A 12,230-nucleotide genomic window follows, 5' to 3' on the forward strand; every position below is an offset into this window, starting at 1 on the left:
CAAAGCAACCTTCTTTGTTTAAATGTGTACTTCCAAGATGTTATTGATGTGAGCCAAGCTTTCATTCTGAGAGATGTTATCACTGCCCCAGATGCGCTGTGTGCAGACACTCCAAGGCTGTTTGTTTAAATCACCTCCAGCTAACAAGAGGTGATATGAGACTAATCTGGGAAGTGTGTGAAAATTGCCTGAGGGCAATTATGAACGCTATTTAAGCAACAGTTTTTCCAGAATACACTGAAGGACTTCCATAAGGATGCCACAGAGCTACTCCAGAGGCATATGTAGGATGCCAAAATGTTTTTAATATGTGTTGCAATATGAAATATTTATTCCCTGCTTACTACTTGTGTGAGAATTATTAAATCTCATTTTAGAATTACTAATGACTCATGTCTAACACACACAAAAATGTTAAGAACCAAAGCTCCAGCTGCTGCAATTCAACACATTCTGAATAAATGGAGCCTCAAGTGCCATCTAGCGTAGACCTGACTCTACAGTTCTGGCGTGAGTGCACTCCTCTCATGTTACTTAACTCCTTAGCATGTCTAATAGAAGAGGTGCATTGCTGGTTTTGGTTTCTACAGACACGTAAAAATACAATTAGCATTCCAGAAACCTTAATTATCCTTGAACTCCATTATCATGAAATAGAAGTTTCAGAAAGATGTTGTTTTTAGTTAGATGTTCAGATTGGGAAGAGAAAACAGCCTTAATATCCATGTATGTTTCTTGTTGTTCAGGAAGCAGAGTTTATAGCACAGGCAGGGATATTAATTTATTTCAATTGAACCCCAAAGATTAACACAAAACTGGAGAGTCTCATTTCTTGTGAGTATCTGTTCTAGGCACTCAAATATCCCGTATTCTAAGTGAAAGCAGCAACCTCTTCTTCCCAGTGGCACTCCTTCAGGTCTTTTTCTCTAGCCATGAGGAATTTGTTATCTTTAAAACCTCTTCATAGCTTGTTAAATGTGACTAAAATTGTTCCACATGTTCAAAGTAATACTAAGGAAAGTTTAGCAGACAGTACAATTAAAAAAAAAAAAAAAAAAAAGGAGTGAAAATAAGTCACTCAAATAATTTCCTTTAAGAAGAAAAGACCACTCAGATAAAATAAGTAGAACAACAAAAGTCAGCTCTGAGTGCACTGCATCAGAATTGTAGCCTAGAACTATAAATTAAACAAATTCAAATGTTATCAGCGCCATTTACTGTACATAATACCAGGAATTATTTTTTTTAAAGAGTGACATCTTGCTAAACTTCTTTGAGAAAAGACTATTTGAGATTTGGGGATTTTACTTATAGCGTCTGATATTCATAATGTTCTGTACATTGAGAGTAGCCTGAGCACTTTGAGATTATATTTTATCACTGATATATCTAGAGCTTATAGCTTGCTTTCTTTTCCTTTTACAAATGATTGTACAACATATTGTAAATACATTTATAACATTACAGATAACTTAAATTGCATGCATATAGCTATGAATATGAATGATGAGAATATTTGCTGAGAATATTTACTGTTTGTTATTTAGTTTCAGCAGGTACAGACATGTTTTTTCTACAATAAAAAATTATTTTTCATAAAATTTGCTAGGCATAGAACATATTCCTCAATCAATTGATTTTTTTTTTCCAAATTAGAGAAGCAGACAGGGAATGAAAGCTGAACAAGAAACAAGGAAAGTACTATTTGCTCATTCTGCATACCAAATTCCAAGACAGCCTATCTTGCCATTTGCATGCATTCATGCCCTTATCAGAAGGCTCTGTTTGACCTTCACCAGACACACAAGCAAGGCAGAAAGCCTACAAGGCAGAAGGAAACACAAGGATCTGTTGATTCCAAGAATCTTATTTTTGAAGACCTTCATATTTACACAATGATTTTGGGTGATTTCTCTTATATCTTATTACAAAACAAAAAGAAAATCAACAATTTAAAATGCTAGCTTATCGTTTGAAGCGCTCCCCAAAATAAAGCAGAAAGAAGTACAGGAGAAGAAATATCTGTCAAATGGTATAAAAGTGTTTTGCTTAAACCCCCTGGTTCATCAGGCAGTATACACAGATGCCAAAGTCCAGCTCACTTCAGTAAGAGTGCTGTACTTGGAAATACAGCAGAACACAGCACCCCCTTTTTTTCTTTTCTTTTTTTCTTTCCTAATTAGATTTCTTCCATTTGTATTAGTTAAATACATGTAAAAGATCAGAAACTCTTCTAGATTTTCTTACTGGGCCATCATTTCTCAGTAGCAATTGAATAGGAACCTCTAACTCAACCAACTTTGTGGCCAAAACTTGATTTTAATAAAATCAGTAGGATGCTGCTAAAGTTTCTAAAGAGAATTGAGACATATTCACAGGTAGAATGATTATGGTACTATAGCATGTATTCATTCTACCAGTAGTCTAAGATTGGATTCTGAAACAAAACTACAAATTCATGTCACATACCAAGTGGACTAAAACTGTTTTTTGGCTACTGATGCTTTCAGCATGGGTATAACAAACATTCATAGCCCTATATTTTATACTAGTTAATAAACATACTATTTATTTCAAACACCAGAGCAGAAAAAAAAAAAAAAAAGCTTATGCTCTGTAGTATGTGTTAACAAATAGGGATTTTCTGCAGCAGCCAGATAGATTGCATGTAATTTGCTTACAACTCTTCAAATGTCTAAAGCTGTCCTTATTACTTTCAGTGGAGACAGCTGGCAAATTAAAAATAATAGTGATTAAAAAAACAGTCATGGGGTAATATCATTATTTGTTTTATTATAAAAATGAAAAAAAAGAAACAAGTTTATTTTACCTAAAGCTTTAATTTTGTTCCTGCAAACCTGGTTATTCTGGTAAAGAGAAAATAAAGCACAGTAAGTTAACAGTTTTCTTTGTAATTTTTGCTGTGGCTTCTTTATTGCTATTTTCACATCTGATTTGGAGAGCTAATAATTTGAAATCATCTACTTATTAACACTCCCCCTTTACACAGCTGCTGAAGTGCTCTACCATCATGTCCCATAAAACTCCCATAGCCCATTCCCCATGGAATGAGCAGGCATGGCTGCTCTCTGAAGCAGCTCATTGCTCATTTTCTATGCAAGTCAAGAAACTTAATTGTCACCTTATTTAAGTGAAGTCATAAATTTCTGCCCTGGTCTATTTCTGTAACTGCAGGTGTCCAAATGCTATTTGGTTATTGGTGTTTTATGTGAATGTTTAAAATTAATACTAATAGCTTAATTATCATAATACAAATTGTATAATATTTTTATATATGCATATACAAATCTATCTATATGTGCTTTTCACCAGCTAGAGATTAATGATGCTTTCTGAGCTACATAAGAGAGTACAATATGGTATTTTATTCTGTGCAGAATGTCTTTTCCATTTAAAGCAGGCCCAAGAGTCTTGCTTGATTTCTCATCTTTGTGCACTCTGTTATTACAAAGACTTATGAATTGATCATTTCTTCTTGAATCACCCGTACATACCATCTCTTATTAGAGCAGCAGTGCATGTTTTTTATGCTTAAGGCTCATTACAATGTGCTGCTTGTCCTCACACCATTCCTCTTCATTATGCTGTCTTGTAGGCACACTGTTATTCAGTAATATTAATATTCCACTCCAGAACTACAAACTGATAGAGTAAAAACGTCATCAGTGGAACACACTGCCAACCAGAACAAGCAGATGTCCCTATGAAGAGTAGAGTTTTTAAATAAACTCTAATCTATAATGGCTAAAAGGGAAATTAAAACAAAATAAACACAAATAAACAGACAAAAATTACACTGTACTGAAAGAATATAACCACACTCCCAGCCAAAATCATTGCAGAACAACTTTTTCAGCTTCAGTGGAACTGCAACTAATAGCAACAGGGATCAATTTCAAATATTGTCTATATTTCTACATTTAGTCTTTATTAAAAATGTCAGAATTAAGAGGTCAGAACACAAAAATTATAATCTACTTATTATCTGGGTAAATTCTACTGGTTGTCATTATTTCATTATTTAGCCTTTACGTTGCTTGGTTTTTGGTTTGGTTGTTTTTTGGGGTTTTTTTTGCTGTTATGTTCTGAGTGTTTCTAAGGGGGAAGGAGAGACATTGTGTTTGGTTTTGGGTTTGGGGGTTTCTGTTTGGTTGTTTTTTTAATTGGCTTTTATGTGTGTGGTTAAAACTATCCCAGCTCAGATTTTATTATGTTTGTGAGTGTCAAATTAAATTGGTTCAGAAAAAAAAAGGGATCTGAAAAACTCAATGTAAATATCAAGAGCATCCATATAATTCCATTTTTTACAGAAATGCACAATAAGCTGAGTTGAAAGGGACCCACAAGGATCATCAAATCCAACTCCTGGCCCCGCACAGGACACCCCAGGAGCCACAGCGCCTGCCTGAGAACATTGTCCAAATGCTTTTTGGACTCTGGCTTGTGCTGTGACCACTCCCTTGGGAAGCCTGTTCTGATGTCTGACTGCCCTCTGGGGGAACAATATCCAACCCAACCTTACCCTGGCACAATTTCAGGCCATTCCCTCAGGTCCTGTCACTGTCACTACAGAGAAGAGATCAATGTCTGCCCTTCTTCCCATCAGGAGGAGTTGTATTTTTGCCTTACAAGGTCATTGCATTCATATCTTCTGGAGACTTCCTAGACCATACTGTGCTTTTTTGTCTTAAAATAAATCTCCACTTGAAGCTGTAGCCACATGCTCCCTTTTCTTCAGGAAGCCACCCAGGAAATTGCAGTCTGATGATGGAAAAGACAGGACAAGAGACATTGTCAACATCATGTTCAGTTTAAACCAAACCTTACACTGAAAATCCACTAAAATGCTGTTTCCCAGTTTCTAAAAGTAGAGATAATGACTAAAAATGACATTTAAATTTAGAAAGCAGAGAGATTATGGTTTTGCTGTCAACATGCACATGTCTACTGGGACACAGAAAGAGGCGTGGTGAAAACGCATTTAGAGATACTTTTGAAGATGTGTATCTGAATCAAGAAGTTCTAATATATAATTCTGATAGCTTAAGTTTAAACTTAAGTCTAATTCATCAGATAGTTAAATATAGGCTTTGAATCAAGATCATATACTGAACAAAATATTTATTTTCCAGGTCAGGTACATTAAAAATAAATACATTAGATGCTGGTTTTTTTCTAGCCATTGGTTGATGACTTTTTGTGTCTCATTACTATGCATTCCACCATTAAGGTGGTTTTACTCATTTTTTATGCAATAGTTGCAGCTCAAAATTCCCTGAGGACACCTGTCAAGAAATACCACTTAGCTTTCACTCAGCTGAATATTTGCATGAGTGAAGAGAGACCATGGTGGTTTGCCTTTAAAGTTAGATTAATGTGAATTGGAGGGGTGGAAGGGACATGGGGGTTTTTAATGCTTACATTGCATAACTAGCTATGCTATATCCTGTTTCACACTGCATTAACCTTAAAATGGTGATTTGAGATAACTAAATTGGTGGAGTTTTTAAATTTTTTCCTTAATTTCCAAAGTTGTCTTTCATAGTTCATATGCAGTGCTCATCCTTGGTCAGACCTCATGCCACATCCAGAAGATTTCCTGCCAGCTTTCAGCAGGAGATGTACATTCACCTACACACAGCACTATATTTACTTTGCATTAAATTAAATATCCTTATGAAAGAAGACAGAATATCTTAAGGGTGCTGTGAAATACTGCAGAAACATTTTCTGGTTTAAGTCAGCATATCCACAAGCTCCTATTTAAGCACATGTATGCTTCACTGCAACATAAATGTAGAAGCACATGTGTAAGTAAACATCTAATTAGTAATTTATCAACACTAAGAATGCTCATTTTTTCATTATTTTTCTTCTTATCATCAACAGTGTTAAACATGTTAATGGTAAGCATTATATTGTATGTTAATTAGAGTAGTACTGGAAGTCGTGTTTCCTCTCCTCCCCCTTTTCCCCAGCATCAGGATCTCACAGTGAGATTAATTTCACCAAATTTGTACCTCAGTCATAAGTTTCTTTTTTAATCAACACAAGGTAAAAGAGATTTCTACATCACTATTCATTTGATGCGTTGAAGCTGAAGTATCTTACTCATTTTAGGAGGTCTTGCACCCTCAGTATACTTAAGGTCATATTTGGGCCTTTTGATTCTCACTACCCTATGTTTGCACAGCATACTTCCAGGTTAAGTTAAAATGGGGATATTTCAGTAGCTTGACTAAATATGAGTTATGATTATGGACCACTAATACAAATTACCTATAGTCCTCATATCTACCAAACTGATGTAAAAAATAATCCCTCTTTAATTGCCAATTCCCAGAAAAATCACTTTCTGCCTAGAATATCTTTGTAGGGTGGAATTTCTACAGAAAAAAAGCATAAATGTCAAGCATGCAGGCATAAGAAGTTTTGACTGCTAGATTTAAATATAACTTTGAGTAGTGAGAGAAGCATTAATCAATAAAGTTTTGTGACCCAACTCCCATCTTTAAAGCCCAGTTTGCATTTTCCAGGGTAGTCCAAGAGGGTACAAAACAATGTGTTCATCAAGGTGAAGTCACACAGCACAGTCTTTGCAAATGGTCATTGGACCTGTTCTGAGGAAAAGGGGTAAGTTTTTTACTATGTTGGCATATCATAATTTTACCAGTATTTAGTATGATTTGTTTCTAATTTTAATACCAGCTTTTTTTCACAGTACTTATTATCATGTACAGACAAGGCATTAGATTTTTTGAATAGGAAAATTTACATGCCATTGTTCGTGGGCATGTAAATAAAGTTACAGGTTTCTAGTAGGATCAGGGTAAGTAGAGAACAAAGTCTCAATGAGGAGAGCAAATGTCCTTAGTTAAACATTTTGTTGGAGTTGTGTGCACTGTTCATCTCTAGTGGCTTTTTCCATTGAGTCAGCTCACTGTCTATTGCAGCTACAGAAACTGCAGCAAAAATTTTTTATTTCTGGAGGAGGATGGTGAGAATTTTGGCTTTAGATCCCTTGAAATGTGAGAGGAATATGTAAAACCTGACTCTTTCACAAATAGAAAGAACTTTAAAAAGACATAAATGTCATTATCACATAAACAAATGCATCTTATCTGAAGGTCAATCACATCTTTTGTATGTACTCTAATGCAGGCAGGAAATGTTAATAAAAGACTATGAATATTAGCAATGGCACAAGGGAGGGCAGCAGTTCTAAAATAGATGTAAAATAGCATGTAGATATTAATGCCTGTCCATGGTGTGAGAAGAACACTATGTTGCTTACACTAAACACACAAATTTCAGTTTAAAAAAGCAGCCAAATTTACTCATGAAATCAATGATAAACAGCTTTGCAAACATTTTATCAATTCTGCAAACATTTGCTTTGATCATAATGAAAATCACAAAACTCCAGAGGATCTACCTACATTTTCCTAGGAAACATCATGTTATGCCTCCTGTGCTTTGCAGTTCTGAAGAAATGTTGCTCCCCTCTCACTGTGGGTATGTGCCAAGAGAAGAAGCTCAGGGAGGCGAGAGACTCTAAAGGAGCAGCTCCAGCAGCACACAGGCTGCTCTGCCTCGCCATCCTTATCTGCCCTTATCCAGAAGAGGAATGAGGTTGGCCTTTCTATCAAACCCAGCAGCCTGGTACTGAGAAATAGCACAGGGCCACAGACAGTGCAGGCTGAAGTGGTTTTCCAGAAGTGCCCATTAGAGAACATGCTGACATTTTTTGGAGATTATGAGAAATGCTCGAACTGTGAACAGTAAATGTCGACAGAGTCATTACAGAGGAGCTTCTACATTGTCTCAGGAGAGATAAGCAAGGAAGTCTTTGCTTTTATTGTTCCTTGACCTCCAGATTAGTGGTCTTCTAAACAGGCATGCCAGATACAAATTAAACATTTATTTAACTGGGGAAGAAAAGCAAAACAAAACAAACAAAAAACCTTCAAAGATTCTCATCCAACTATATGAGAAGTTCCACTAAGTATAAACACATCCACTATGTATAAACACATCATTTGGAAATTTTAGTTCATTTATGAAGGTAACATATTGTGAATTTTAAGCAGACCATACATCAGCCCAAACTCATTCTAGGAAAATCACATCTTCATTCAGTTTAGGAGTTGCTCCCAAAGTAATTTCTGAGTTTAAGATTCAGTATGAAAAATGATACGCAAATTTTTAGAAGAAAATATATCCATTTTAACTATGCTGGGGAAATATTAGGAGCACTATAATGATTAAAGTAAATTTTTATTCATTTTTTTAACTATGAACAGACTAAAAAATCTTGATAAGTGAATACTAAGGTACACAATGGAGATTTTTTTCCAAAAAATAGATTAAATATACTATAATATAGTCTCACATAGAACAGTAGTATTTCAAACATCATTAAAGGGTCAAATGCAAAGGGGCACCAAGGATAAGCTGCATGCTAACCTAACCTTAACTCTGCCATTTAAGCAAATTGTTTGTGTTATTAAGTAATAAATTTTAAATGCTACTTGTGACCTAATGCCATTCTCAAAAGTCACTTCATTAGGAAACATAAGATTAATAGGAAACTAATGATGTGTGGATTTGTAACTCAGTTGTTAAGCTGTATTGCTCAAGGGTTTTAATTACATCATTGTCAGCCAACAAAGTACTCTAAGTTCAAGTTGAACTTCAGCTTCAACTGGATGGTGAAATTATTTACACACGTGCTTTTTTTTATTGGCTGCAGCTTTCATCCCATAAAAAATCATTGATAAAATGACTTTATGTGGGACACATTCTTCCCCAAGCCAAGGCAAAACCAATAAACTTCAGAGCTAAACTTGATTTAGTGGCAAAACGTATTGTCTAACAGTTGGTACAAACTCAGTTAAAATTTACATTGAAGGAAATATGTCACAGAAGGTACAAAATCTTACAAAAACAAAATGTCAAATCACATAAGCAGGTGTGTTCAAATTTGCAGAAGAAAGGCAGGAAGAACCAGTGGCAGAGCACTCTGTCTGGATAAATGCCAAGTCCTTGTTGTTATACAGAGAAAAGTTTGGAACTGTAAATTGAATGTATGTTGAAGGAAGCAGCCATTCTACAGTGAGTCAACCAGTTGTACCAGAAAAAATGCTCCAGTAAAATTTTACAATCATCATTATTGCCGCTAGAGCACTTAAGGAACAGTTGTGAGTAGACCCTGGCTGGACAGACAAAAGCCTGTCTATTACTCCCCTCCACAGCTGGACAGGGAGAGAAAATATAACGAAGGGTTCATGAGTTGAGATAGGGACCAGGAGGGATCACTCTCTGAATACTATCACAGGCAAAATAGACTCAAATTAGAGATAGTAATTGAATCTGTTACTAACAAAATCAGAGCAGGGTAATAAGTAAAATAATATCGTAAAACCACCTTCCCCTCACCCCTTCCTTCTTCCTAGTTCTACCTCCTACCCCTGTGTGATGCAGGGAGACAGGAGTGGGGGTTTTGGTCATTTCATGACAAGATGTTCCTGCCACTGCTCAGGGAAAGGAGTCCTTGTCCTGCCCCAGTGTGGGGTCCCTCCCACAGGAGACAGTTCTCCATGAACTTCTCCAGTGTGAGTCTCTCCCACAGCAACAGTTCTCCACAAACTGCTACACCATGGGTCACTCTCCCACAGGATACAGTCCCCCACAGGGTCACAAGTCCTACTGGAAAACCTGGTCCAGCATGGGCTCCTCTCTCCACGGGTCTGCAGGTCTCTGCCCAGAGCCTGCTCCAGCACAGGCTTCCCACAGGGTCACAGCCTCCTCTCAGACACTCACCTGCTCCAGCCTGGCTCTCCTCCAGGGATGCAGAGGTGCAGCTGCCTCACCAGGGGCTGCACCACAGGCTGCAGGTGGTCTCTGCTCCAGCACATGGAACAATTCCTGCCCCTCCTTCTGCACTGACCTGGGATCTGCAGGGTGTTCCTTGCACATATCCTCACCCTTTTCTTTGGCCACAATTACATCTGCCCAATAACTTTTTATTTTTCCTTTTTCTTAGTCATGTTATCATGAAGGTGTTGCCACTATTTCTGGTTGGCCCAGCCTCAGCCACTGGTAGGTGCACCTTGGAGACATCTGGCATTCACTCTGCTGGACATGGGGGAAGCTTCTGGCAGTTTCTCACACAAGCCACCCCTGCAGCCCCCCACTATCAAAACCTGGCCATACAACCCCAATACATCCATCAAAAGATTTAAATCAAATTTGGATTTAAACAGCAGTGTAGTACCCACAGATGCCTCTCCTCCTTACTTAGCAATGCACCAAAGTGATTTTACCATTTTTTTGCAATTTACCTCTGCTTTTGTCATATATGTAGGAAGTTACTAAGGCTGAATTCTGAAGGACAAAGATGACTCGTGAATAGCATTTGCTTTAAGTATGAAGAAGATATGTCCTGAGCATAGGACATAACAACAGAGGAAGAATTTAATAATGTTATGTTTTGTGATCCTAGGGGTCACAAAACATGTGGAGGCCATAGGACATAGGTAATGAAGAACAAAGACACTTTATTAGATGAATTGTTCTCTCATGCTGTTGCATCACTTGGATTACATGCTTCCACTTTGTGCCACCATCAGTCTGAGGTCTGCAGTATGCTCTAAGTTTGTATAACTGTAAACAATTGAATTTACAAGTCAATTACCTTCAGAGGAAAAAATTTATAAAACCTGCGCAAGACATATTTTTCTGGGTTATTGCTCTTCTCTTCCAAACACACAGCCTAGGGAAATGATATGCAAAATTTCTACAGTTAATGAAACAATATCAACTGGTAATACTGAAGCTGGAAATGAAAATCAGTAATGCCAGAAAGTTCCAAAGCCACAGTTTCTTCCACAGTTTATAGTTAGCATCCTTATCTTTCTGTGGAATTCTTGTTTTAGTTTCTGTGTTAACTATTCACTCTCTTATTTATTAATAAAATCAAACAGATACCATGCAGACAGTTTTTAGTGCCCTTGAAATGCTAACACTGCTCGGTTTTCAGAAAATTTCACTGCAAACTCTTCAGTAGACATAATCTTAAAGTTTGAGGTAATTTAAGTAGAATTTATGCAAAGAGTTTTTGAGTAAGGGAGGTTATAATATGAGAAAACTATTACAGCGTTTGCATGAAAGGTGACAATCTACAGGGAAGTTCAGACTGAATTACTCTTTTTGAAAGGAGCAGGAAGAAAAATAAGAAGGGATGTGAGAAGGTATGTAGGTATGCACTCAATGTCAGTGCTGCAGGAAGTAAGATGCTGCAGCCATCTTCAGCCCTGCTGAAAGAATTGGCAAGAGGGGCAGATCCTCACTGTGCAGTGAGTCAGATCGAGGTCATCTGATATTAGTTCTTCCCTCATTGGCAAAATTTTCCCCATACAAAAAACAAGAAAGTGAAAAGAAATAAAGAGAGAAAACACAGGATAGTGGGAATGAAGTACTCAGTTCAGAAGAGTGAGTGGGACACTAAACACTCCAATACAGACATATCAAAACATAACTTCCACCACTTTTAAGCAAATCCCTATGGTCACACATGCCACGTCCTTCTTTACTACAATGAAATACATAACACTTTTGGGTCATTTCCCCCTCCATCCCAAAGACTGACACAGAATGGCTCCAGAGCTAAATTAATGTCATGCAACCACTCCACCTGGCAATTAAAAGGCAATTTAAACTGCTTCAGGTGCAGCCAAGTAAAGCTTACACACCCCAGGCTATGGGGTGGTCAGTCAGGATGCATTTGACCTCAGCAGAGAGAGGCACTCTCCACTTGGCCGAGCCTCCACATGCAGTGTGCCAGCCCTGACAGAGCCTGCTTGAACTTCCCTGAGAAGAGTTTCACCTCCTTGCTGATTTGGCCAGGACTGAATGAAAACTTTGACTGTTTGTAAAGGCAACCAAGCCAGCTGTGAACAGCTCAGCTGTAATAATCCTCTTTATAAGCAGAAAAATAGTCTCTAAAAGTAATAAGACAACCAGTAGCATTTGAAAACCTCTATAAATAATGCATACAAATAATATCCCATAAATGTAAATTACATTGCTTCTTGGGGTGAAACTGGAGTTGATTTTACTCATTGCTTTATCACCTGCTAACTCCAATGTTTATGAGCAATTTTGAATGTCAATATGTAAAGTATATGACATTTATTATATCATTCATT

The sequence above is a fragment of the Fringilla coelebs genome, assembly GCF_963513975.1.
Source record: "Fringilla coelebs genome assembly, chromosome: 3".
NCBI lineage: Eukaryota > Metazoa > Chordata > Aves > Passeriformes > Fringillidae > Fringilla > Fringilla coelebs.